The 26,556-nt window shown below is 62.8% G+C and overlaps 4 non-coding genes across 4 annotated transcripts; all 4 read left to right on the top strand.

The window, feature by feature from the left end:
* Positions 1-1,251: 1,251 nt before the first annotated feature.
* LOC131872962 (5S ribosomal RNA) lies at positions 1,252-1,370 on the top strand. The gene has a single exon (XR_009371014.1). It is a non-coding gene; the product is annotated as a 5S ribosomal RNA (ribosomal RNA).
* A 7,804-nt stretch (positions 1,371-9,174) lies between these two features.
* LOC131872964 (5S ribosomal RNA) lies at positions 9,175-9,293 on the top strand. Its single transcript, XR_009371016.1, has one exon. It is a non-coding gene; the product is annotated as a 5S ribosomal RNA (ribosomal RNA).
* Positions 9,294-17,097: 7,804 nt separating this feature from the next.
* Positions 17,098-17,216, top strand: LOC131872965 (5S ribosomal RNA). The gene has a single exon (XR_009371017.1). It is a non-coding gene; the product is annotated as a 5S ribosomal RNA (ribosomal RNA).
* A 7,805-nt stretch (positions 17,217-25,021) lies between these two features.
* On the top strand, positions 25,022-25,140 carry LOC131872966 (5S ribosomal RNA). Its single transcript, XR_009371018.1, has one exon. It is a non-coding gene; the product is annotated as a 5S ribosomal RNA (ribosomal RNA).
* The last annotated feature ends 1,416 nt before the right edge of the window (positions 25,141-26,556 follow it).

The raw sequence follows: 26,556 nt of genomic DNA on the forward strand, positions 1-26,556 counted from the left end.
CCACCCTGGCCAAGGTGGGTCACGGGGTGGGTCCTAGGGTGGGTAACGGGGTGGGTACTAAGGTGCGTGCCAAGGTGGGTCATAGGGTGGGTGCCAAGGTGGGCACCAGGGTGGGTGTGCACCAACCCTAGCCAGGGTAGGTCACGGGGTGGTTGTCGGGGTGGGCGTCAAGGAGCCAAGGTGGGTGGCAAGTAGCCAAGTTGCGTGCCAAGGTGGGTGTCGGGGTGGGTGCCAAGGATCCAAGGTGGGTGCCAAGGAACCAAGGTGGGTGTCTGGGTGGGTGCCGAGGTGGGAGCCAGGGTGGGTCCCAAGGTGAGTGCAAAGGTGGGTGCCAGGGTCAAGGTGAGTGCCAATGTGGGTTCCAAGGTGCCAGGGTCAGGGTGAGTGCCAATGTGGGTTCAAAGGTGCTAAGTTGGGTGCGAGGTTGGGTGCGAGGGTGGGTGGGTGCCAAGGTGTGCTAGGTGGAAGCCCGGGTGGGTCGGCATCCCATGGGTGTCGAGTTGGGTGCCTGATGGGTGCTTCTTGTCAAGTTTTAGTCGTCGGGACTCATTTCGAGCCTTAGAGGTCGTTTCTTGTCCGGTTGCCCTGTCTTCGACCTGGGAACCCAATTTTGGTCCTCGGGTCCCATTTTTTTTTGTCTCGCATCCCACTTTTGGCCTGTGGCCTTTTCGGGGTCGATTCTCGTTTTGGGCATCAGAGCATGTTTCTTCTCCTAAAACCCAATATTTGTTTATTAAGTCTCGGAACACATTTTTGTTCTCGTGGACCCATCATGGGTCTTGGAACGCATTTGTGGTCCTTGGGTCCCATTTTGCATCCCGAAACTTGTGTTTTGGTGCTTGATCCCTATTTTGGGTGCCCACCTTGCACCAAGTGCGCACCCGGGGCAAACCGAGCGCCTTGGTGCACCGGGGCAAGATCGAGCGTGCACCCGAGGCGCCCCGAACATGCACCAAGGTGCACTCGGCCCACATGTGAGCGCAGGTCGTTGCGCCCGAGGTGGTGTGTGGGCACCGCGTTGCAGACGGGACACTGCACGCACACGACGCCCCCTCCAGGTGCACGCACGTAGGCCGGGCCGGGTGCACACCCGACGCCCTAGCAAGGTGCGCGCACCCGGGCAGGGCTCACACTTGGCGAACGGGGCGCACTTCGCGAGGGAGGGTGTGCACCTCGACGGGGGTGGGTGGCCGGGGTGGATTCGCACGTGGGTCGCGGTTTGCTAAGTACACACTGCGACAAGCTCATAACGGGTGCGATCATACCAGCGTTAGTGCACCGGATCCCATCAGAACTCCGCAGTTAAGCGCGCTTGGGCCGGAGTAGTACTGGGATGGGTGACCTCCCGGGAAGTCCCGGTGTTGCACCCTTTTTTAGTTTTTCGCCGGGCGTCGCAATGCTATTTGAATAAACCTTTTGCCCGTTTGCGTTCTCGTCGGGGCCGGGCCGGGCCGGGGTGCGCTGCCCGCACTACCGCGCGCGCGGGGGCGACACCGAGCGCGCACCCGAGGCGCCCCGAGCACACAGGCCACGGTGCAACCCGGGCGTTGTGCGCGCACCCCGGTGCGCCCGAGGTGCTGCGCGCGCACCCAGGTGAAATCGGTGTGCACCTCGGCCAGTGCGCGCTCGGTCGAGTCGCGCACGTTGGCCAAGGTGCACGGTGATGTTTCTTACTCTAAGGTTCCGCACCAGACGCCCGGGACAGGTGAGCGAAGCTGGGCGGGGCCGGGTGCGCGGCCGGGGCAGGTGCACGCAGCTGGAGAGAGCTTTGGAGCACACTTCGGAGCGCACCAATGATGCGCTCCATTCAAAAGTTTCCTGAAAAGGCAAAAAAAGTTGAGATTATAGAATTTCCCACTTGAGAGATTGTAAAAAAAAAAAATTTAAAATGAAGGAAACGCGGGTGCCAAGGTGTGCGCAGCCCAGCCAAGGTGTGCGCACCAAGGCGCCCACCCTGGCGAAGGTGCACGCAAGGTGCGCACCCGAGGCAAACCGGACAATTAACCCAACTTTCGACTTCGCGCGCACCTTGGAGCGCACTTCGGAGCGCTCCTTGGTGCGCACCAATCTTGGGCACCTCGGAGTGCACCATGGCGCCCACCAAGGTGCGCACCCGGGGCAAACCGAGCTCCGACTTCGTGCGCACCTTGGAGCGCACGAAAGGTGCGCACCATGGCGCCCACCAAGGTGCGCAGCCCAGCCAAGGCGTGCGCATCAAGGTGCGCACCCTGGCGAAGGTGCGCACCCGGGGCAAACCGAGCTCCGACTTCGTGCGCACCTTGGAGCGCACAAAAGGTGCGCAACCCAGCCAAGGTGTGCGCACCCCGGTCAAACCGAGCTCCGAATCGTGCGCACCAGAGGTGCACGCCATCGTGCGCACCTTGGAGCACACTTCGGAGCCCTCCTTGGTGCGCGCCGATGTTGCGCACCTCGGAGCGCACCCGGGGAAAACAATGCAATTAACCCGACTTTCGACTTCGTGGGCACCTCGGAGCGCTCTCGGGTTCGCACCTCGGAGCACACCGAGGTGCGCACCTTTGATGCGCTGCCTTCACCAATTTCCAGAAAAGGCAAGAAAACATTGAGAAGGTGTGCGCACCGAGGTGCCCACCCTGGCGAAGGTGCACGCGAGGTGCGCACCCGGGGCAAACCGGGCTCCGACTTCGTGCACGCCGCACCTTGGAGCACACTTCGGAGCGCTCCTTGGTGCGCACCAGGGCGCGCAACCCAGCCGAGGTGCCCACCCCGGCGAAGGTGCACGCGAGGTGCGCACCCGGGGCAAACCGGGCTCCGACTTCGTGCACGCCATGGTGCCCACCGCGGCGAAGGTGCACGCGAGGTGCGCACCCGGGGCAAACCGGGCTCCGACTTCGTGCACGCCGCACCTTGGAGCACACTTCGGAGCGCTCCTTGGTGCGCACCATGGTGCCCACCAGGGCGCGCAACCCCGCCGAAGGTGCACGCGAGGTGCGCACCCGGGGCAAACCGGGCTCCGACTTCGTGCACGCCGCACCTTGGAGCACACTTCGGAGCGCTCCTTGGTGCGCACCATGGTGCCCACCAGGGCGCGCAACCCCGCCGAAGGTGCACGCGAGGTGCGCACCCGGGGCAAACCGGGCTCCGACTTCGTGCACGCCATGGTGCGCACCGCGGCGAAGGTGCGCACCCGGGGCAAACCGGGCTCCGACTTCGTGCACGCCGCACCTTGGAGCACACTTCGGAGCGCTCCTTGGTGCGCACCAGGGCGCGCAACCCAGCCGAGGTGCCCACCCCGGCGAAGGTGCACGCGAGGTGCGTACCCGGGGCAAACCGGGCTCCGACTTCGTGCACGCCGCACCTTGGAGCACACTTCGGAGCGCTCCTTGGTGCGCACCATGGTGCCCACCAGGCCGCGCAACCCAGCCAAGGTGTGCGCACCAAGGTGCACGCGAGGTGCGCACCCGGGGCAAACCGGGGTCCGACTTCGTGCACGCCGCACCTTGGAGCACACATCGGGGCGCTCCCGGGTTCGCACCGGCGTTGCGCACCGTGGTGGGCACCTCGGAGCACACCAAGGTGGGCAGCGAGGTGCGCACCTTTGATGCGATGCCTTCACTAATTTCCATAAAAGGCAAAAAAAAAACGAGATTTTAAAATTTCCGTTTTGAAAGATAGTGAGAAAAAGGGAATGCTGGTGCCATCTTGAGCCCGCCCTGGTGCGCAGCCCAGCCAAGGTGTGCGCACCAAGGTGCCCACCCTGGCGAAGGTGCGCGCCCGGGCAATTAACCCAACTTCCAACTTCGCGCGCGCCAGGGTGGGAGCGCACCCAACAACCGGGCCTGGGAAGAGCCAATGCGAGAAACCCCACCAAACGCTCTGACAAAAAAAGAGGGGGCGCTCCAGTAACCCCGCTTCGGAGCGCACCCTGGGCAAACCCAGCCAAGGTGCCCACCCCGGCCAAGGTGCAGGCGAGGTGCGCACCCGGGGCAAACCGGGCTCCGACAACGTGCACGCCGCACCTTGGAGCACACTTCGTAGCGCTCCCGGGTGCGCACCTCAGAGCACACCAAGGTGGGCAGCGAGGTGCGCACCTTTGATGCGCTGCCTTCACTAATTTCCAGAAAAGGCAAAAAAAAAAGGAGATTTTAAAATTTCCGTTTTGAAAGATAGTGAAAAAAACGGAACGCGCGTGCCATCTTGAGCCCGCCCTGGTGCGCAGCCCAGGTAAGGTGCCCACCCTGGCAAAGGTGCGCACCCGGGCAATTAACCCTACTTCCGACTTCGTGCGCGCCAGGGTGGCAACCGGGCCTCGGAAGAGCCAATGCGAGAAACCCCACCAAACGCTCCGACAAAAAAAGAGGCGGCGCTCCAATAACCCCGCTTCGGAGCGCAGCCGGGGCAAACCCAGCCAAGGTGCCCACCCCGACGAAGGTGCACGCGAGGTGCGCACCCGGGGCAAACCGGGCTCCGACAACGTGCACGCAGCACCTTGGAGCACACTTCGAAGCACTCCCGGGTGCCCACCGGCGTTGCGCACCGTGGTGGGCAGCGAGGTGCGCACCTTTGATGCGCTGCCTTCACTAATTTCCAGAAAAAGGCAAAAAAAAATGAGATTTTAAAATTTCCGTTTTGAAAGATAGTGAAAAAAAAGGAACGCGGGTGCCATCTTGAGCCCGCCCTGGTGCGCAGCCCAGGCAAGGCATGCGCACCAAGGTGCCCACCCGAGGTGCACACCCGGGGCAAACCGGGCTCCGACTTCGTGCAGGCCGCACCTTGGAGCACACTTCGGAGCGCTCCTTGGTGCGCACCATGGTGCCCACCAGGGCGCGCAACCCAGCCAAGGTCTGCACACTAAGGTGCCCACCCCGGCGAAGGTGCACGCGAGGTGCGCACCCGGGGCAAACCGGGCTCCGACTTCGTGCACGCCATGGTGCCCACCGCGGCGAAGGTGCACGCGAGGTGCGCACCCGGGGCAAACCGGGCTCCGACTTCGTGCACGCCGCACCTTGGAGCACACTTCGGAGCGCTCCTTGGTGCGCACCATGGTGCCCACCAGGGCGCGCAACCCAGCCAAGGTGTGCGCACCAAGGTGCACGCGAGGTGCGCACCCGGGGCAAACCGGGGTCCGACTTCGTGCACGCCGCACCTTGGAGCACACATCGGAGCGCTCCCAGGTTCGCACCAGCGTTGCGCACCTTTGATGCGCTGCCTTCACTAATTTCCAGAAAAGGCAAAAAAAAACGATATTTTAAAATTTCCGTTCTGAAAGATAGTGAAAAAAACGGAACGCGGGTGCCATCTTGAGCCCTTCCTGGTGCGCAGCCCAGGCAAGTTGTGCGCACCAAGGTGCCCACCCTGGCGGAGGTGCGCGCCCGGGGCAAACCGGGCTCCGACTTCGTGCACTGCATGGTGCCCACCAAGGCGCGCAACCCAGCCAAGGTGCCCACCGCAGCGAAGGTGCACGCGAGGTGCACACCCGGGGCAAACCGGGCTCCGACTTCGTGCACGCCGCACCTTGGAGCACACTTCAGAGCGCTCCTTGGTGCGCACCAGGGCGCGCAACCCAGCCGAGGTGCCCACCCCGGCGAAGGTGCACGCGAGGTGCGCACCCGGGGCAAACCGGGCTCCGACTTCGTGCACGCCATGGTGCCCACCGCGGCGAAGGTGCGCACCCGGGGCAAACCGGGCTCCGACTTCGTGCACGCCGCACCTTGGAGCACACTTCGGAGCGCTCCTTGGTGCGCACCATGGTGCCCACCAGGCCGCGCAACCCAGCCAAGGTGTGCGCACCAAGGTGCACGCGAGGTGCGCACCCGGGGCAAACCGGGGTCCGACTTCGTGCACGCCGCACCTTGGAGCACACATCGGGGCGCTCCCGGGTTCGCACCGGCGTTGCGCACCGTGGTGGGCACCTCGGAGCACACCAAGGTGGGCAGCGAGGTGCGCACCTTTGATGCGATGCCTTCACTAATTTCCATAAAAGGCAAAAAAAAAACGAGATTTTAAAATTTCCGTTTTGAAAGATAGTGAGAAAAAGGGAATGCTGGTGCCATCTTGAGCCCGCCCTGGTGCGCAGCCCAGCCAAGGTTTGCGCACCAAGGTGCCCACCCTGGCGAAGGTGCGCGCCCGGGCAATTAACCCAACTTCCAACTTCGCGCGCGCCAGGGTGGGAGCGCACCCAACAACCGGGCCTGGGAAGAGCCAATGCGAGAAACCCCACCAAACTCTCTGACAAAAAAAGAGGGGGCGCTCCAGTAACCCCGCTTCGGAGCGCACCCTGGGCAAACCCAGCCAAGGTGCCCACCCCGGCCAAGGTGCAGGCGAGGTGCGCACCCGGGGCAAACCGGGCTCCGACAACGTGCACGCCGCACCTTGGAGCACACTTCGTAGCGCTCCCGGGTGCGCACCTCAGAGCACACCAAGGTGGGCAGCGAGGTGCGCACCTTTGATGCGCTGCCTTCACTAATTTCCAGAAAAGGCAAAAAAAAAAGGAGATTTTAAAATTTCCGTTTTGAAAGATAGTGAAAAAAACGGAACGCGCGTGCCATCTTGAGCCCGCCCTGGTGCGCAGCCCAGGTAAGGTGCCACCCTGGCAAAGGTGCGCACCCGGGCAATTAACCCTACTTCCGACTTCGTGCGCGCCAGGGTGGCAACCGGGCCTCGGAAGAGCCAATGCGAGAAACCCCACCAAACGCTCCGACAAAAAAAGAGGCGGCGCTCCAATAACCCCGCTTCGGAGCGCAGCCGGGGCAAACCAAGCCAAGGTGCCCACCCCGACGAAGGTGCACGCGAGGTGCGCACCCGGGGCAAACCGGGCTCCGACAACGTGCACGCAGCACCTTGGAGCACACTTCGAAGCACTCCCGGGTGCCCACCGGCGTTGCGCACCGTGGTGGGCAGCGAGGTGCGCACCTTTGATGCGCTGCCTTCACTAATTTCCAGAAAAAGGCAAAAAAAAATGAGATTTTAAAATTTCCGTTTTGAAAGATAGTGAAAAAAAAGGAACGCGGGTGCCATCTTGAGCCCGCCCTGGTGCGCAGCCCAGGCAAGGCATGCGCACCAAGGTGCCCACCCGAGGTGCACACCCGGGGCAAACCGGGCTCCGACTTCGTGCAGGCCGCACCTTGGAGCACACTTCGGAGCGCTCCTTGGTGCGCACCATGGTGCCCACCAGGGCGCACCCGAGGCAAACCGGGCTCCGACTTCGTGCACGCCGCACCTTGGAGCACACATCGGAGCGCTCCCAGGTTCGCACCAGCGTTGCGCACCTTTGATGCGCTGCCTTCACTAATTTCCAGAAAAGGCAAAAAAAAACGATATTTTAAAATTTCCGTTCTGAAAGATAGTGAAAAAAACGGAACGCGGGTGCCATCTTGAGCCCTTCCTGATGCGCAGCCCAGGCAAGTTGTGCGCACCAAGGTGCCCACCCTGGCGGAGGTGCGCGCCCGGGGCAAACCGGGCTCCGACTTCGTGCACTGCATGGTGCCCACCAAGGCGCGCAACCCAGCCAAGGTGCCCACCGCAGCGAAGGTGCACGCGAGGTGCGCACCCGAGGTGCACACCCGGGGCAAACCGGGCTCCGACTTCGTGCACGCCGCACCTTGGAGCACACTTCAGAGCGCTCCTTGGTACGCACCAGGGCGCGCAACCCAGCCAAGGTGCTCACCCCGGCGAAGGTGCACGCGAGGTGCGCACCCGGGGCAAACCGGGCTCGGACTTCGTGCACGCCGCACCTTGGAGCACACATCGGAGCGCTCCCGGGTTCGCACCAGCATTGCGCACCTTTGATGCGCTGCCTTCACTAATTTCCAGAAAAGGCAAAAAAAAGAAAAAAATGAGATTTTAAAATTTCCGTTTTGAAAGATAGTGAAAAAAACGGAACGCGGGTGCCATCTTGAGCCCGCCCTGGTGTGCAGCCCAGGCAAGTTGTGCGCACCAAGGCACCCACCCTGGCCAAGGTGGGTCACGGGGTGGGTCCTAGGGTGGGTAACGGGGTGGGTACTAAGGTGCGTGCCAAGGTGGGTCATAGGGTGGGTGCCAAGGTGGGCACCAGGGTGGGTGTGCACCAACCCTAGCCAGGGTAGGTCACGGGGTGGTTGTCGGGGTGGGCGTCAAGGAGCCAAGGTGGGTGGCAAGTAGCCAAGTTGCGTGCCAAGGTGGGTGTCGGGGTGGGTGCCAAGGATCCAAGGTGGGTGCCAAGGAACCAAGGTGGGTGTCTGGGTGGGTGCCGAGGTGGGAGCCAGGGTGGGTCCCAAGGTGAGTGCAAAGGTGGGTGCCAGGGTCAAGGTGAGTGCCAATGTGGGTTCCAAGGTGCCAGGGTCAGGGTGAGTGCCAATGTGGGTTCAAAGGTGCTAAGTTGGGTGCGAGGTTGGGTGCGAGGGTGGGTGGGTGCCAAGGTGTGCTAGGTGGAAGCCCGGGTGGGTCGGCATCCCATGGGTGTCGAGTTGGGTGCCTGATGGGTGCTTCTTGTCAAGTTTTAGTCGTCGGGACTCATTTCGAGCCTTAGAGGTCGTTTCTTGTCCGGTTGCCCTGTCTTCGACCTGGGAACCCAATTTTGGTCCTCGGGTCCCATTTTTTTTTGTCTCGCATCCCACTTTTGGCCTGTGGCCTTTTCGGGGTCGATTCTCGTTTTGGGCATCAGAGCATGTTTCTTCTCCTAAAACCCAATATTTGTTTATTAAGTCTCGGAACACATTTTTGTTCTCGTGGACCCATCATGGGTCTTGGAACGCATTTGTGGTCCTTGGGTCCCATTTTGCATCCCGAAACTTGTGTTTTGGTGCTTGATCCCTATTTTGGGTGCCCACCTTGCACCAAGTGCGCACCCGGGGCAAACCGAGCGCCTTGGTGCACCGGGGCAAGATCGAGCGTGCACCCGAGGCGCCCCGAACATGCACCAAGGTGCACTCGGCCCACATGTGAGCGCAGGTCGTTGCGCCCGAGGTGGTGTGTGGGCACCGCGTTGCAGACGGGACACTGCACGCACACGACGCCCCCTCCAGGTGCACGCACGTAGGCCGGGCCGGGTGCACACCCGACGCCCTAGCAAGGTGCGCGCACCCGGGCAGGGCTCACACTTGGCGAACGGGGCGCACTTCGCGAGGGAGGGTGTGCACCTCGACGGGGGTGGGTGGCCGGGGTGGATTCGCACGTGGGTCGCGGTTTGCTAAGTACACACTGCGACAAGCTCATAACGGGTGCGATCATACCAGCGTTAGTGCACCGGATCCCATCAGAACTCCGCAGTTAAGCGCGCTTGGGCCGGAGTAGTACTGGGATGGGTGACCTCCCGGGAAGTCCCGGTGTTGCACCCTTTTTTAGTTTTTCGCCGGGCGTCGCAATGCTATTTGAATAAACCTTTTGCCCGTTTGCGTTCTCGTCGGGGCCGGGCCGGGCCGGGGTGCGCTGCCCGCACTACCGCGCGCGCGGGGGCGACACCGAGCGCGCACCCGAGGCGCCCCGAGCACACAGGCCACGGTGCAACCCGGGCGTTGTGCGCGCACCCCGGTGCGCCCGAGGTGCTGCGCGCGCACCTAGGTGAAATCGGTGTGCACCTCGGCCAGTGCGCGCTCGGTCGAGTCGCGCACGTTGGCCAAGGTGCACGGTGATGTTTCTTACTCTAAGGTTCCGCACCAGACGCCCGGGACAGGTGAGCGAAGCTGGGCGGGGCCGGGTGCGCGGCCGGGGCAGGTGCACGCAGCTGGAGAGAGCTTTGGAGCACACTTCGGAGCGCACCAATGATGCGCTCCATTCAAAAGTTTCCTGAAAAGGCAAAAAAAGTTGAGATTATAGAATTTCCCACTTGAGAGATTGTAAAAAAAAAAAATTTAAAATGAAGGAAACGCGGGTGCCAAGGTGTGCGCAGCCCAGCCAAGGTGTGCGCACCAAGGCGCCCACCCTGGCGAAGGTGCACGCAAGGTGCGCACCCGAGGCAAACCGGACAATTAACCCAACTTTCGACTTCGCGCGCACCTTGGAGCGCACTTCGGAGCGCTCCTTGGTGCGCACCAATCTTGGGCACCTCGGAGTGCACCATGGCGCCCACCAAGGTGCGCACCCGGGGCAAACCGAGCTCCGACTTCGTGCGCACCTTGGAGCGCACGAAAGGTGCGCACCATGGCGCCCACCAAGGTGCGCAGCCCAGCCAAGGCGTGCGCATCAAGGTGCGCACCCTGGCGAAGGTGCGCACCCGGGGCAAACCGAGCTCCGACTTCGTGCGCACCTTGGAGCGCACAAAAGGTGCGCAACCCAGCCAAGGTGTGCGCACCCCGGTCAAACCGAGCTCCGAATCGTGCGCACCAGAGGTGCACGCCATCGTGCGCACCTTGGAGCACACTTCGGAGCCCTCCTTGGTGCGCGCCGATGTTGCGCACCTCGGAGCGCACCCGGGGAAAACAATGCAATTAACCCGACTTTCGACTTCGTGGGCACCTCGGAGCGCTCTCGGGTTCGCACCTCGGAGCACACCGAGGTGCGCACCTTTGATGCGCTGCCTTCACCAATTTCCAGAAAAGGCAAGAAAACATTGAGAAGGTGTGCGCACCGAGGTGCCCACCCTGGCGAAGGTGCACGCGAGGTGCGCACCCGGGGCAAACCGGGCTCCGACTTCGTGCACGCCGCACCTTGGAGCACACTTCGGAGCGCTCCTTGGTGCGCACCAGGGCGCGCAACCCAGCCGAGGTGCCCACCCCGGCGAAGGTGCACGCGAGGTGCGCACCCGGGGCAAACCGGGCTCCGACTTCGTGCACGCCATGGTGCCCACCGCGGCGAAGGTGCACGCGAGGTGCGCACCCGGGGCAAACCGGGCTCCGACTTCGTGCACGCCGCACCTTGGAGCACACTTCGGAGCGCTCCTTGGTGCGCACCATGGTGCCCACCAGGGCGCGCAACCCCGCCGAAGGTGCACGCGAGGTGCGCACCCGGGGCAAACCGGGCTCCGACTTCGTGCACGCCGCACCTTGGAGCACACTTCGGAGCGCTCCTTGGTGCGCACCATGGTGCCCACCAGGGCGCGCAACCCCGCCGAAGGTGCACGCGAGGTGCGCACCCGGGGCAAACCGGGCTCCGACTTCGTGCACGCCATGGTGCGCACCGCGGCGAAGGTGCGCACCCGGGGCAAACCGGGCTCCGACTTCGTGCACGCCGCACCTTGGAGCACACTTCGGAGCGCTCCTTGGTGCGCACCAGGGCGCGCAACCCAGCCGAGGTGCCCACCCCGGCGAAGGTGCACGCGAGGTGCGTACCCGGGGCAAACCGGGCTCCGACTTCGTGCACGCCGCACCTTGGAGCACACTTCGGAGCGCTCCTTGGTGCGCACCATGGTGCCCACCAGGCCGCGCAACCCAGCCAAGGTGTGCGCACCAAGGTGCACGCGAGGTGCGCACCCGGGGCAAACCGGGGTCCGACTTCGTGCACGCCGCACCTTGGAGCACACATCGGGGCGCTCCCGGGTTCGCACCGGCGTTGCGCACCGTGGTGGGCACCTCGGAGCACACCAAGGTGGGCAGCGAGGTGCGCACCTTTGATGCGATGCCTTCACTAATTTCCATAAAAGGCAAAAAAAAAACGAGATTTTAAAATTTCCGTTTTGAAAGATAGTGAGAAAAAGGGAATGCTGGTGCCATCTTGAGCCCGCCCTGGTGCGCAGCCCAGCCAAGGTGTGCGCACCAAGGTGCCCACCCTGGCGAAGGTGCGCGCCCGGGCAATTAACCCAACTTCCAACTTCGCGCGCGCCAGGGTGGGAGCGCACCCAACAACCGGGCCTGGGAAGAGCCAATGCGAGAAACCCCACCAAACGCTCTGACAAAAAAAGAGGGGGCGCTCCAGTAACCCCGCTTCGGAGCGCACCCTGGGCAAACCCAGCCAAGGTGCCCACCCCGGCCAAGGTGCAGGCGAGGTGCGCACCCGGGGCAAACCGGGCTCCGACAACGTGCACGCCGCACCTTGGAGCACACTTCGTAGCGCTCCCGGGTGCGCACCTCAGAGCACACCAAGGTGGGCAGCGAGGTGCGCACCTTTGATGCGCTGCCTTCACTAATTTCCAGAAAAGGCAAAAAAAAAAGGAGATTTTAAAATTTCCGTTTTGAAAGATAGTGAAAAAAACGGAACGCGCGTGCCATCTTGAGCCCGCCCTGGTGCGCAGCCCAGGTAAGGTGCCCACCCTGGCAAAGGTGCGCACCCGGGCAATTAACCCTACTTCCGACTTCGTGCGCGCCAGGGTGGCAACCGGGCCTCGGAAGAGCCAATGCGAGAAACCCCACCAAACGCTCCGACAAAAAAAGAGGCGGCGCTCCAATAACCCCGCTTCGGAGCGCAGCCGGGGCAAACCCAGCCAAGGTGCCCACCCCGACGAAGGTGCACGCGAGGTGCGCACCCGGGGCAAACCGGGCTCCGACAACGTGCACGCAGCACCTTGGAGCACACTTCGAAGCACTCCCGGGTGCCCACCGGCGTTGCGCACCGTGGTGGGCAGCGAGGTGCGCACCTTTGATGCGCTGCCTTCACTAATTTCCAGAAAAAGGCAAAAAAAAATGAGATTTTAAAATTTCCGTTTTGAAAGATAGTGAAAAAAAAGGAACGCGGGTGCCATCTTGAGCCCGCCCTGGTGCGCAGCCCAGGCAAGGCATGCGCACCAAGGTGCCCACCCGAGGTGCACACCCGGGGCAAACCGGGCTCCGACTTCGTGCAGGCCGCACCTTGGAGCACACTTCGGAGCGCTCCTTGGTGCGCACCATGGTGCCCACCAGGGCGCGCAACCCAGCCAAGGTCTGCACACTAAGGTGCCCACCCCGGCGAAGGTGCACGCGAGGTGCGCACCCGGGGCAAACCGGGCTCCGACTTCGTGCACGCCATGGTGCCCACCGCGGCGAAGGTGCACGCGAGGTGCGCACCCGGGGCAAACCGGGCTCCGACTTCGTGCACGCCGCACCTTGGAGCACACTTCGGAGCGCTCCTTGGTGCGCACCATGGTGCCCACCAGGGCGCGCAACCCAGCCAAGGTGTGCGCACCAAGGTGCACGCGAGGTGCGCACCCGGGGCAAACCGGGGTCCGACTTCGTGCACGCCGCACCTTGGAGCACACATCGGAGCGCTCCCAGGTTCGCACCAGCGTTGCGCACCTTTGATGCGCTGCCTTCACTAATTTCCAGAAAAGGCAAAAAAAAACGATATTTTAAAATTTCCGTTCTGAAAGATAGTGAAAAAAACGGAACGCGGGTGCCATCTTGAGCCCTTCCTGGTGCGCAGCCCAGGCAAGTTGTGCGCACCAAGGTGCCCACCCTGGCGGAGGTGCGCGCCCGGGGCAAACCGGGCTCCGACTTCGTGCACTGCATGGTGCCCACCAAGGCGCGCAACCCAGCCAAGGTGCCCACCGCAGCGAAGGTGCACGCGAGGTGCACACCCGGGGCAAACCGGGCTCCGACTTCGTGCACGCCGCACCTTGGAGCACACTTCAGAGCGCTCCTTGGTGCGCACCAGGGCGCGCAACCCAGCCGAGGTGCCCACCCCGGCGAAGGTGCACGCGAGGTGCGCACCCGGGGCAAACCGGGCTCCGACTTCGTGCACGCCATGGTGCCCACCGCGGCGAAGGTGCGCACCCGGGGCAAACCGGGCTCCGACTTCGTGCACGCCGCACCTTGGAGCACACTTCGGAGCGCTCCTTGGTGCGCACCATGGTGCCCACCAGGCCGCGCAACCCAGCCAAGGTGTGCGCACCAAGGTGCACGCGAGGTGCGCACCCGGGGCAAACCGGGGTCCGACTTCGTGCACGCCGCACCTTGGAGCACACATCGGGGCGCTCCCGGGTTCGCACCGGCGTTGCGCACCGTGGTGGGCACCTCGGAGCACACCAAGGTGGGCAGCGAGGTGCGCACCTTTGATGCGATGCCTTCACTAATTTCCATAAAAGGCAAAAAAAAAACGAGATTTTAAAATTTCCGTTTTGAAAGATAGTGAGAAAAAGGGAATGCTGGTGCCATCTTGAGCCCGCCCTGGTGCGCAGCCCAGCCAAGGTTTGCGCACCAAGGTGCCCACCCTGGCGAAGGTGCGCGCCCGGGCAATTAACCCAACTTCCAACTTCGCGCGCGCCAGGGTGGGAGCGCACCCAACAACCGGGCCTGGGAAGAGCCAATGCGAGAAACCCCACCAAACTCTCTGACAAAAAAAGAGGGGGCGCTCCAGTAACCCCGCTTCGGAGCGCACCCTGGGCAAACCCAGCCAAGGTGCCCACCCCGGCCAAGGTGCAGGCGAGGTGCGCACCCGGGGCAAACCGGGCTCCGACAACGTGCACGCCGCACCTTGGAGCACACTTCGTAGCGCTCCCGGGTGCGCACCTCAGAGCACACCAAGGTGGGCAGCGAGGTGCGCACCTTTGATGCGCTGCCTTCACTAATTTCCAGAAAAGGCAAAAAAAAAAGGAGATTTTAAAATTTCCGTTTTGAAAGATAGTGAAAAAAACGGAACGCGCGTGCCATCTTGAGCCCGCCCTGGTGCGCAGCCCAGGTAAGGTGCCACCCTGGCAAAGGTGCGCACCCGGGCAATTAACCCTACTTCCGACTTCGTGCGCGCCAGGGTGGCAACCGGGCCTCGGAAGAGCCAATGCGAGAAACCCCACCAAACGCTCCGACAAAAAAAGAGGCGGCGCTCCAATAACCCCGCTTCGGAGCGCAGCCGGGGCAAACCAAGCCAAGGTGCCCACCCCGACGAAGGTGCACGCGAGGTGCGCACCCGGGGCAAACCGGGCTCCGACAACGTGCACGCAGCACCTTGGAGCACACTTCGAAGCACTCCCGGGTGCCCACCGGCGTTGCGCACCGTGGTGGGCAGCGAGGTGCGCACCTTTGATGCGCTGCCTTCACTAATTTCCAGAAAAAGGCAAAAAAAAATGAGATTTTAAAATTTCCGTTTTGAAAGATAGTGAAAAAAAAGGAACGCGGGTGCCATCTTGAGCCCGCCCTGGTGCGCAGCCCAGGCAAGGCATGCGCACCAAGGTGCCCACCCGAGGTGCACACCCGGGGCAAACCGGGCTCCGACTTCGTGCAGGCCGCACCTTGGAGCACACTTCGGAGCGCTCCTTGGTGCGCACCATGGTGCCCACCAGGGCGCACCCGAGGCAAACCGGGCTCCGACTTCGTGCACGCCGCACCTTGGAGCACACATCGGAGCGCTCCCAGGTTCGCACCAGCGTTGCGCACCTTTGATGCGCTGCCTTCACTAATTTCCAGAAAAGGCAAAAAAAAACGATATTTTAAAATTTCCGTTCTGAAAGATAGTGAAAAAAACGGAACGCGGGTGCCATCTTGAGCCCTTCCTGATGCGCAGCCCAGGCAAGTTGTGCGCACCAAGGTGCCCACCCTGGCGGAGGTGCGCGCCCGGGGCAAACCGGGCTCCGACTTCGTGCACTGCATGGTGCCCACCAAGGCGCGCAACCCAGCCAAGGTGCCCACCGCAGCGAAGGTGCACGCGAGGTGCGCACCCGAGGTGCACACCCGGGGCAAACCGGGCTCCGACTTCGTGCACGCCGCACCTTGGAGCACACTTCAGAGCGCTCCTTGGTACGCACCAGGGCGCGCAACCCAGCCAAGGTGCTCACCCCGGCGAAGGTGCACGCGAGGTGCGCACCCGGGGCAAACCGGGCTCGGACTTCGTGCACGCCGCACCTTGGAGCACACATCGGAGCGCTCCCGGGTTCGCACCAGCATTGCGCACCTTTGATGCGCTGCCTTCACTAATTTCCAGAAAAGGCAAAAAAAAGAAAAAAATGAGATTTTAAAATTTCCGTTTTGAAAGATAGTGAAAAAAACGGAACGCGGGTGCCATCTTGAGCCCGCCCTGGTGTGCAGCCCAGGCAAGTTGTGCGCACCAAGGCACCCACCCTGGCCAAGGTGGGTCACGGGGTGGGTCCTAGGGTGGGTAACGGGGTGGGTACTAAGGTGCGTGCCAAGGTGGGTCATAGGGTGGGTGCCAAGGTGGGCACCAGGGTGGGTGTGCACCAACCCTAGCCAGGGTAGGTCACGGGGTGGTTGTCGGGGTGGGCGTCAAGGAGCCAAGGTGGGTGGCAAGTAGCCAAGTTGCGTGCCAAGGTGGGTGTCGGGGTGGGTGCCAAGGATCCAAGGTGGGTGCCAAGGAACCAAGGTGGGTGTCTGGGTGGGTGCCGAGGTGGGAGCCAGGGTGGGTCCCAAGGTGAGTGCAAAGGTGGGTGCCAGGGTCAAGGTGAGTGCCAATGTGGGTTCCAAGGTGCCAGGGTCAGGGTGAGTGCCAATGTGGGTTCAAAGGTGCTAAGTTGGGTGCGAGGTTGGGTGCGAGGGTGGGTGGGTGCCAAGGTGTGCTAGGTGGAAGCCCGGGTGGGTCGGCATCCCATGGGTGTCGAGTTGGGTGCCTGATGGGTGCTTCTTGTCAAGTTTTAGTCGTCGGGACTCATTTCGAGCCTTAGAGGTCGTTTCTTGTCCGGTTGCCCTGTCTTCGACCTGGGAACCCAATTTTGGTCCTCGGGTCCCATTTTTTTTTGTCTCGCATCCCACTTTTGGCCTGTGGCCTTTTCGGGGTCGATTCTCGTTTTGGGCATCAGAGCATGTTTCTTCTCCTAAAACCCAATATTTGTTTATTAAGTCTCGGAACACATTTTTGTTCTCGTGGACCCATCATGGGTCTTGGAACGCATTTGTGGTCCTTGGGTCCCATTTTGCATCCCGAAACTTGTGTTTTGGTGCTTGATCCCTATTTTGGGTGCCCACCTTGCACCAAGTGCGCACCCGGGGCAAACCGAGCGCCTTGGTGCACCGGGGCAAGATCGAGCGTGCACCCGAGGCGCCCCGAACATGCACCAAGGTGCACTCGGCCCACATGTGAGCGCAGGTCGTTGCGCCCGAGGTGGTGTGTGGGCACCGCGTTGCAGACGGGACACTGCACGCACACGACGCCCCCTCCAGGTGCACGCACGTAGGCCGGGCCGGGTGCACACCCGACGCCCTAGCAAGGTGCGCGCACCCGGGCAGGGCTCACACTTGGCGAACGGGGCGCACTTCGCGAGGGAGGGTGTGCACCTCGACGGGGGTGGGTGGCCGGGGTGGATTCGCACGTGGGTCGCGGTTTGCTAAGTACACACTGCGACAAGCTCATAACGGGTGCGATCATACCAGCGTTAGTGCACCGGATCCCATCAGAACTCCGCAGTTAAGCGCGCTTGGGCCGGAGTAGTACTGGGATGGGTGACCTCCCGGGAAGTCCCGGTGTTGCACCCTTTTTTAGTTTTTCGCCGGGCGTCGCAATGCTATTTGAATAAACCTTTTGCCCGTTTGCGTTCTCGTCGGGGCCGGGCCGGGCCGGGGTGCGCTGCCCGCACTACCGCGCGCGCAGGGGGCGACACCGAGCGCGCACCCGAGGCGCCCCGAGCACACAGGCCACGGTGCAACCCGGGCGTTGTGCGCGCACCCCGGTGCGCCCGAGGTGCTGCGCGCGCACCCAGGTGAAATCGGTGTGCACCTCGGCCAGTGCGCGCTCGGTCGAGTCGCGCACGTTGGCCAAGGTGCACGGTGATGTTTCTTACTCTAAGGTTCCGCACCAGACGCCCGGGACAGGTGAGCGAAGCTGGGCGGGGCCGGGTGCGCGGCCGGGGCAGGTGCACGCAGCTGGAGAGAGCTTTGGAGCACACTTCGGAGCGCACCAATGATGCGCTCCATTCAAAAGTTTCCTGAAAAGGCAAAAAAAGTTGAGATTATAGAATTTCCCACTTGAGAGATTGTAAAAAAAAAAAATTTAAAATGAAGGAAACGCGGGTGCCAAGGTGTGCGCAGCCCAGCCAAGGTGTGCGCACCAAGGCGCCCACCCTGGCGAAGGTGCACGCAAGGTGCGCACCCGAGGCAAACCGGACAATTAACCCAACTTTCGACTTCGCGCGCACCTTGGAGCGCACTTCGGAGCGCTCCTTGGTGCGCACCAATCTTGGGCACCTCGGAGTGCACCATGGCGCCCACCAAGGTGCGCACCCGGGGCAAACCGAGCTCCGACTTCGTGCGCACCTTGGAGCGCACGAAAGGTGCGCACCATGGCGCCCACCAAGGTGCGCAGCCCAGCCAAGGCGTGCGCATCAAGGTGCGCACCCTGGCGAAGGTGCGCACCCGGGGCAAACCGAGCTCCGACTTCGTGCGCACCTTGGAGCGCACAAAAGGTGCGCAACCCAGCCAAGGTGTGCGCACCCCGGTCAAACCGAGCTCCGAATCGTGCGCACCAGAGGTGCACGCCATCGTGCGCACCTTGGAGCACACTTCGGAGCCCTCCTTGGTGCGCGCCGATGTTGCGCACCTCGGAGCGCACCCGGGGAAAACAATGCAATTAACCCGACTTTCGACTTCGTGGGCACCTCGGAGCGCTCTCGGGTTCGCACCTCGGAGCACACCGAGGTGCGCACCTTTGATGCGCTGCCTTCACCAATTTCCAGAAAAGGCAAGAAAACATTGAGAAGGTGTGCGCACCGAGGTGCCCACCCTGGCGAAGGTGCACGCGAGGTGCGCACCCGGGGCAAACCGGGCTCCGACTTCGTGCACGCCGCACCTTGGAGCACACTTCGGAGCGCTCCTTGGTGCGCACCAGGGCGCGCAACCCAGCCGAGGTGCCCACCCCGGCGAAGGTGCACGCGAGGTGCGCACCCGGGGCAAACCGGGCTCCGACTTCGTGCACGCCATGGTGCCCACCGCGGCGAAGGTGCACGCGAGGTGCGCACCCGGGGCAAACCGGGCTCCGACTTCGTGCACGCCGCACCTTGGAGCACACTTCGGAGCGCTCCTTGGTGCGCACCATGGTGCCCACCAGGGCGCGCAACCCCGCCGAAGGTGCACGCGAGGTGCGCACCCGGGGCAAACCGGGCTCCGACTTCGTGCACGCCGCACCTTGGAGCACACTTCGGAGCGCTCCTTGGTGCGCACCATGGTGCCCACCAGGGCGCGCAACCCCGCCGAAGGTGCACGCGAGGTGCGCACCCGGGGCAAACCGGGCTCCGACTTCGTGCACGCCATGGTGCGCACCGCGGCGAAGGTGCGCACCCGGGGCAAACCGGGCTCCGACTTCGTGCACGCCGCACCTTGGAGCACACTTCGGAGCGCTCCTTGGTGCGCACCAGGGCGCGCAACCCAGCCGAGGTGCCCACCCCGGCGAAGGTGCACGCGAGGTGCGTACCCGGGGCAAACCGGGCTCCGACTTCGTGCACGCCGCACCTTGGAGCACACTTCGGAGCGCTCCTTGGTGCGCACCATGGTGCCCACCAGGCCGCGCAACCCAGCCAAGGTGTGCGCACCAAGGTGCACGCGAGGTGCGCACCCGGGGCAAACCGGGGTCCGACTTCGTGCACGCCGCACCTTGGAGCACACATCGGGGCGCTCCCGGGTTCGCACCGGCGTTGCGCACCGTGGTGGGCACCTCGGAGCACACCAAGGTGGGCAGCGAGGTGCGCACCTTTGATGCGATGCCTTCACTAATTTCCATAAAAGGCAAAAAAAAAACGAGATTTTAAAATTTCCGTTTTGAAAGATAGTGAGAAAAAGGGAATGCTGGTGCCATCTTGAGCCCGCCCTGGTGCGCAGCCCAGCCAAGGTGTGCGCACCAAGGTGCCCACCCTGGCGAAGGTGCGCGCCCGGGCAATTAACCCAACTTCCAACTTCGCGCGCGCCAGGGTGGGAGCGCACCCAACAACCGGGCCTGGGAAGAGCCAATGCGAGAAACCCCACCAAACGCTCTGACAAAAAAAGAGGGGGCGCTCCAGTAACCCCGCTTCGGAGCGCACCCTGGGCAAACCCAGCCAAGGTGCCCACCCCGGCCAAGGTGCAGGCGAGGTGCGCACCCGGGGCAAACCGGGCTCCGACAACGTGCACGCCGCACCTTGGAGCACACTTCGTAGCGCTCCCGGGTGCGCACCTCAGAGCACACCAAGGTGGGCAGCGAGGTGCGCACCTTTGATGCGCTGCCTTCACTAATTTCCAGAAAAGGCAAAAAAAAAAGGAGATTTTAAAATTTCCGTTTTGAAAGATAGTGAAAAAAACGGAACGCGCGTGCCATCTTGAGCCCGCCCTGGTGCGCAGCCCAGGTAAGGTGCCCACCCTGGCAAAGGTGCGCACCCGGGCAATTAACCCTACTTCCGACTTCGTGCGCGCCAGGGTGGCAACCGGGCCTCGGAAGAGCCAATGCGAGAAACCCCACCAAACGCTCCGACAAAAAAAGAGGCGGCGCTCCAATAACCCCGCTTCGGAGCGCAGCCGGGGCAAACCCAGCCAAGGTGCCCACCCCGACGAAGGTGCACGCGAGGTGCGCACCCGGGGCAAACCGGGCTCCGACAACGTGCACGCAGCACCTTGGAGCACACTTCGAAGCACTCCCGGGTGCCCACCGGCGTTGCGCACCGTGGTGGGCAGCGAGGTGCGCACCTTTGATGCGCTGCCTTCACTAATTTCCAGAAAAAGGCAAAAAAAAATGAGATTTTAAAATTTCCGTTTTGAAAGATAGTGAAAAAAAAGGAACGCGGGTGCCATCTTGAGCCCGCCCTGGTGCGCAGCCCAGGCAAGGCATGCGCACCAAGGTGCCCACCCGAGGTGCACACCCGGGGCAAACCGGGCTCCGACTTCGTGCAGGCCGCACCTTGGAGCACACTTCGGAGCGCTCCTTGGTGCGCACCATGGTGCCCACCAGGGCGCGCAACCCAGCCAAGGTCTGCACACTAAGGTGCCCACCCCGGCGAAGGTGCACGCGAGGTGCGCACCCGGGGCAAACCGGGCTCCGACTTCGTGCACGCCATGGTGCCCACCGCGGCGAAGGTGCACGCGAGGTGCGCACCCGGGGCAAACCGGGCTCCGACTTCGTGCACGCCGCACCTTGGAGCACACTTCGGAGCGCTCCTTGGTGCGCACCATGGTGCCCACCAGGGCGCGCAACCCAGCCAAGGTGTGCGCACCAAGGTGCACGCGAGGTGCGCACCCGGGGCAAACCGGGGTCCGACTTCGTGCACGCCGCACCTTGGAGCACACATCGGAGCGCTCCCAGGTTCGCACCAGCGTTGCGCACCTTTGATGCGCTGCCTTCACTAATTTCCAGAAAAGGCAAAAAAAAACGATATTTTAAAATTTCCGTTCTGAAAGATAGTGAAAAAAACGGAACGCGGGTGCCATCTTGAGCCCTTCCTGGTGCGCAGCCCAGGCAAGTTGTGCGCACCAAGGTGCCCACCCTGGCGGAGGTGCGCGCCCGGGGCAAACCGGGCTCCGACTTCGTGCACTGCATGGTGCCCACCAAGGCGCGCAACCCAGCCAAGGTGCCCACCGCAGCGAAGGTGCACGCGAGGTGCACACCCGGGGCAAACCGGGCTCCGACTTCGTGCACGCCGCACCTTGGAGCACACTTCAGAGCGCTCCTTGGTGCGCACCAGGGCGCGCAACCCAGCCGAGGTGCCCACCCCGGCGAAGGTGCACGCGAGGTGCGCACCCGGGGCAAACCGGGCTCCGACTTCGTGCACGCCATGGTGCCCACCGCGGCGAAGGTGCGCACCCGGGGCAAACCGGGCTCCGACTTCGTGCACGCCGCACCTTGGAGCACACTTCGGAGCGCTCCTTGGTGCGCACCATGGTGCCCACCAGGCCGCGCAACCCAGCCAAGGTGTGCGCACCAAGGTGCACGCGAGGTGCGCACCCGGGGCAAACCGGGGTCCGACTTCGTGCACGCCGCACCTTGGAGCACACATCGGGGCGCTCCCGGGTTCGCACCGGCGTTGCGCACCGTGGTGGGCACCTCGGAGCACACCAAGGTGGGCAGCGAGGTGCGCACCTTTGATGCGATGCCTTCACTAATTTCCATAAAAGGCAAAAAAAAAACGAGATTTTAAAATTTCCGTTTTGAAAGATAGTGAGAAAAAGGGAATGCTGGTGCCATCTTGAGCCCGCCCTGGTGCGCAGCCCAGCCAAGGTTTGCGCACCAAGGTGCCCACCCTGGCGAAGGTGCGCGCCCGGGCAATTAACCCAACTTCCAACTTCGCGCGCGCCAGGGTGGGAGCGCACCCAACAACCGGGCCTGGGAAGAGCCAATGCGAGAAACCCCACCAAACTCTCTGACAAAAAAAGAGGGGGCGCTCCAGTAACCCCGCTTCGGAGCGCACCCTGGGCAAACCCAGCCAAGGTGCCCACCCCGGCCAAGGTGCAGGCGAGGTGCGCACCCGGGGCAAACCGGGCTCCGACAACGTGCACGCCGCACCTTGGAGCACACTTCGTAGCGCTCCCGGGTGCGCACCTCAGAGCACACCAAGGTGGGCAGCGAGGTGCGCACCTTTGATGCGCTGCCTTCACTAATTTCCAGAAAAGGCAAAAAAAAAAGGAGATTTTAAAATTTCCGTTTTGAAAGATAGTGAAAAAAACGGAACGCGCGTGCCATCTTGAGCCCGCCCTGGTGCGCAGCCCAGGTAAGGTGCCACCCTGGCAAAGGTGCGCACCCGGGCAATTAACCCTACTTCCGACTTCGTGCGCGCCAGGGTGGCAACCGGGCCTCGGAAGAGCCAATGCGAGAAACCCCACCAAACGCTCCGACAAAAAAAGAGGCGGCGCTCCAATAACCCCGCTTCGGAGCGCAGCCGGGGCAAACCAAGCCAAGGTGCCCACCCCGACGAAGGTGCACGCGAGGTGCGCACCCGGGGCAAACCGGGCTCCGACAACGTGCACGCAGCACCTTGGAGCACACTTCGAAGCACTCCCGGGTGCCCACCGGCGTTGCGCACCGTGGTGGGCAGCGAGGTGCGCACCTTTGATGCGCTGCCTTCACTAATTTCCAGAAAAAGGCAAAAAAAAATGAGATTTTAAAATTTCCGTTTTGAAAGATAGTGAAAAAAAAGGAACGCGGGTGCCATCTTGAGCCCGCCCTGGTGCGCAGCCCAGGCAAGGCATGCGCACCAAGGTGCCCACCCGAGGTGCACACCCGGGGCAAACCGGGCTCCGACTTCGTGCAGGCCGCACCTTGGAGCACACTTCGGAGCGCTCCTTGGTGCGCACCATGGTGCCCACCAGGGCGCACCCGAGGCAAACCGGGCTCCGACTTCGTGCACGCCGCACCTTGGAGCACACATCGGAGCGCTCCCAGGTTCGCACCAGCGTTGCGCACCTTTGATGCGCTGCCTTCACTAATTTCCAGAAAAGGCAAAAAAAAACGATATTTTAAAATTTCCGTTCTGAAAGATAGTGAAAAAAACGGAACGCGGGTGCCATCTTGAGCCCTTCCTGATGCGCAGCCCAGGCAAGTTGTGCGCACCAAGGTGCCCACCCTGGCGGAGGTGCGCGCCCGGGGCAAACCGGGCTCCGACTTCGTGCACTGCATGGTGCCCACCAAGGCGCGCAACCCAGCCAAGGTGCCCACCGCAGCGAAGGTGCACGCGAGGTGCGCACCCGAGGTGCACACCCGGGGCAAACCGGGCTCCGACTTCGTGCACGCCGCACCTTGGAGCACACTTCAGAGCGCTCCTTGGTACGCACCAGGGCGCGCAACCCAGCCAAGGTGCTCACCCCGGCGAAGGTGCACGCGAGGTGCGCACCCGGGGCAAACCGGGCTCGGACTTCGTGCACGCCGCACCTTGGAGCACACATCGGAGCGCTCCCGGGTTCGCACCAGCATTGCGCACCTTTGATGCGCTGCCTTCACTAATTTCCAGAAAAGGCAAAAAAAAGAAAAAAATGAGATTTTAAAATTTCCGTTTTGAAAGATAGTGAAAAAAACGGAACGCGGGTGCCATCTTGAGCCCGCCCTGGTGTGCAGCCCAGGCAAGTTGTGCGCACCAAGGCACCCACCCTGGCCAAGGTGGGTCACGGGGTGGGTCCTAGGGTGGGTAACGGGGTGGGTACTAAGGTGCGTGCCAAGGTGGGTCATAGGGTGGGTGCCAAGGTGGGCACCAGGGTGGGTGTGCACCAACCCTAGCCAGGGTAGGTCACGGGGTGGTTGTCGGGGTGGGCGTCAAGGAGCCAAGGTGGGTGGCAAGTAGCCAAGTTGCGTGCCAAGGTGGGTGTCGGGGTGGGTGCCAAGGATCCAAGGTGGGTGCCAAGGAACCAAGGTGGGTGTCTGGGTGGGTGCCGAGGTGGGAGCCAGGGTGGGTCCCAAGGTGAGTGCAAAGGTGGGTGCCAGGGTCAAGGTGAGTGCCAATGTGGGTTCCAAGGTGCCAGGGTCAGGGTGAGTGCCAATGTGGGTTCAAAGGTGCTAAGTTGGGTGCGAGGTTGGGTGCGAGGGTGGGTGGGTGCCAAGGTGTGCTAGGTGGAAGCCCGGGTGGGTCGGCATCCCATGGGTGTCGAGTTGGGTGCCTGATGGGTGCTTCTTGTCAAGTTTTAGTCGTCGGGACTCATTTCGAGCCTTAGAGGTCGTTTCTTGTCCGGTTGCCCTGTCTTCGACCTGGGAACCCAATTTTGGTCCTCGGGTCCCATTTTTTTTTGTCTCGCATCCCACTTTTGGCCTGTGGCCTTTTCGGGGTCGATTCTCGTTTTGGGCATCAGAGCATGTTTCTTCTCCTAAAACCCAATATTTGTTTATTAAGTCTCGGAACACATTTTTGTTCTCGTGGACCCATCATGGGTCTTGGAACGCATTTGTGGTCCTTGGGTCCCATTTTGCATCCCGAAACTTGTGTTTTGGTGCTTGATCCCTATTTTGGGTGCCCACCTTGCACCAAGTGCGCACCCGGGGCAAACCGAGCGCCTTGGTGCACCGGGGCAAGATCGAGCGTGCACCCGAGGCGCCCCGAACATGCACCAAGGTGCACTCGGCCCACATGTGAGCGCAGGTCGTTGCGCCCGAGGTGGTGTGTGGGCACCGCGTTGCAGACGGGACACTGCACGCACACGACGCCCCCTCCAGGTGCACGCACGTAGGCCGGGCCGGGTGCACACCCGACGCCCTAGCAAGGTGCGCGCACCCGGGCAGGGCTCACACTTGGCGAACGGGGCGCACTTCGCGAGGGAGGGTGTGCACCTCGACGGGGGTGGGTGGCCGGGGTGGATTCGCACGTGGGTCGCGGTTTGCTAAGTACACACTGCGACAAGCTCATAACGGGTGCGATCATACCAGCGTTAGTGCACCGGATCCCATCAGAACTCCGCAGTTAAGCGCGCTTGGGCCGGAGTAGTACTGGGATGGGTGACCTCCCGGGAAGTCCCGGTGTTGCACCCTTTTTTAGTTTTTCGCCGGGCGTCGCAATGCTATTTGAATAAACCTTTTGCCCGTTTGCGTTCTCGTCGGGGCCGGGCCGGGCCGGGGTGCGCTGCCCGCACTACCGCGCGCGCGGGGGCGACACCGAGCGCGCACCCGAGGCGCCCCGAGCACACAGGCCACGGTGCAACCCGGGCGTTGTGCGCGCACCCCGGTGCGCCCGAGGTGCTGCGCGCGCACCCAGGTGAAATCGGTGTGCACCTCGGCCAGTGCGCGCTCGGTCGAGTCGCGCACGTTGGCCAAGGTGCACGGTGATGTTTCTTACTCTAAGGTTCCGCACCAGACGCCCGGGACAGGTGAGCGAAGCTGGGCGGGGCCGGGTGCGCGGCCGGGGCAGGTGCACGCAGCTGGAGAGAGCTTTGGAGCACACTTCGGAGCGCACCAATGATGCGCTCCATTCAAAAGTTTCCTGAAAAGGCAAAAAAAGTTGAGATTATAGAATTTCCCACTTGAGAGATTGTAAAAAAAAAAAATTTAAAATGAAGGAAACGCGGGTGCCAAGGTGTGCGCAGCCCAGCCAAGGTGTGCGCACCAAGGCGCCCACCCTGGCGAAGGTGCACGCAAGGTGCGCACCCGAGGCAAACCGGACAATTAACCCAACTTTCGACTTCGCGCGCACCTTGGAGCGCACTTCGGAGCGCTCCTTGGTGCGCACCAATCTTGGGCACCTCGGAGTGCACCATGGCGCCCACCAAGGTGCGCACCCGGGGCAAACCGAGCTCCGACTTCGTGCGCACCTTGGAGCGCACGAAAGGTGCGCACCATGGCGCCCACCAAGGTGCGCAGCCCAGCCAAGGCGTGCGCATCAAGGTGCGCACCCTGGCGAAGGTGCGCACCCGGGGCAAACCGAGCTCCGACTTCGTGCGCACCTTGGAGCGCACAAAAGGTGCGCAACCCAGCCAAGGTGTGCGCACCCCGGTCAAACCGAGCTCCGAATCGTGCGCACCAGAGGTGCACGCCATCGTGCGCACCTTGGAGCACACTTCGGAGCCCTCCTTGGTGCGCGCCGATGTTGCGCACCTCGGAGCGCACCCGGGGAAAACAATGCAATTAACCCGACTTTCGACTTCGTGGGCACCTCGGAGCGCTCTCGGGTTCGCACCTCGGAGCACACCGAGGTGCGCACCTTTGATGCGCTGCCTTCACCAATTTCCAGAAAAGGCAAGAAAACATTGAGAAGGTGTGCGCACCGAGGTGCCCACCCTGGCGAAGGTGCACGCGAGGTGCGCACCCGGGGCAAACCGGGCTCCGACTTCGTGCACGCCGCACCTTGGAGCACACTTCGGAGCGCTCCTTGGTGCGCACCAGGGCGCGCAACCCAGCCGAGGTGCCCACCCCGGCGAAGGTGCACGCGAGGTGCGCACCCGGGGCAAACCG

The sequence above is a fragment of the Cryptomeria japonica genome, unplaced genomic scaffold (genome assembly GCF_030272615.1).
Source record: "Cryptomeria japonica unplaced genomic scaffold, Sugi_1.0 HiC_scaffold_926, whole genome shotgun sequence".
In the NCBI taxonomy this organism is placed as follows: Eukaryota; Viridiplantae; Streptophyta; class Pinopsida; order Cupressales; family Cupressaceae; genus Cryptomeria; species Cryptomeria japonica.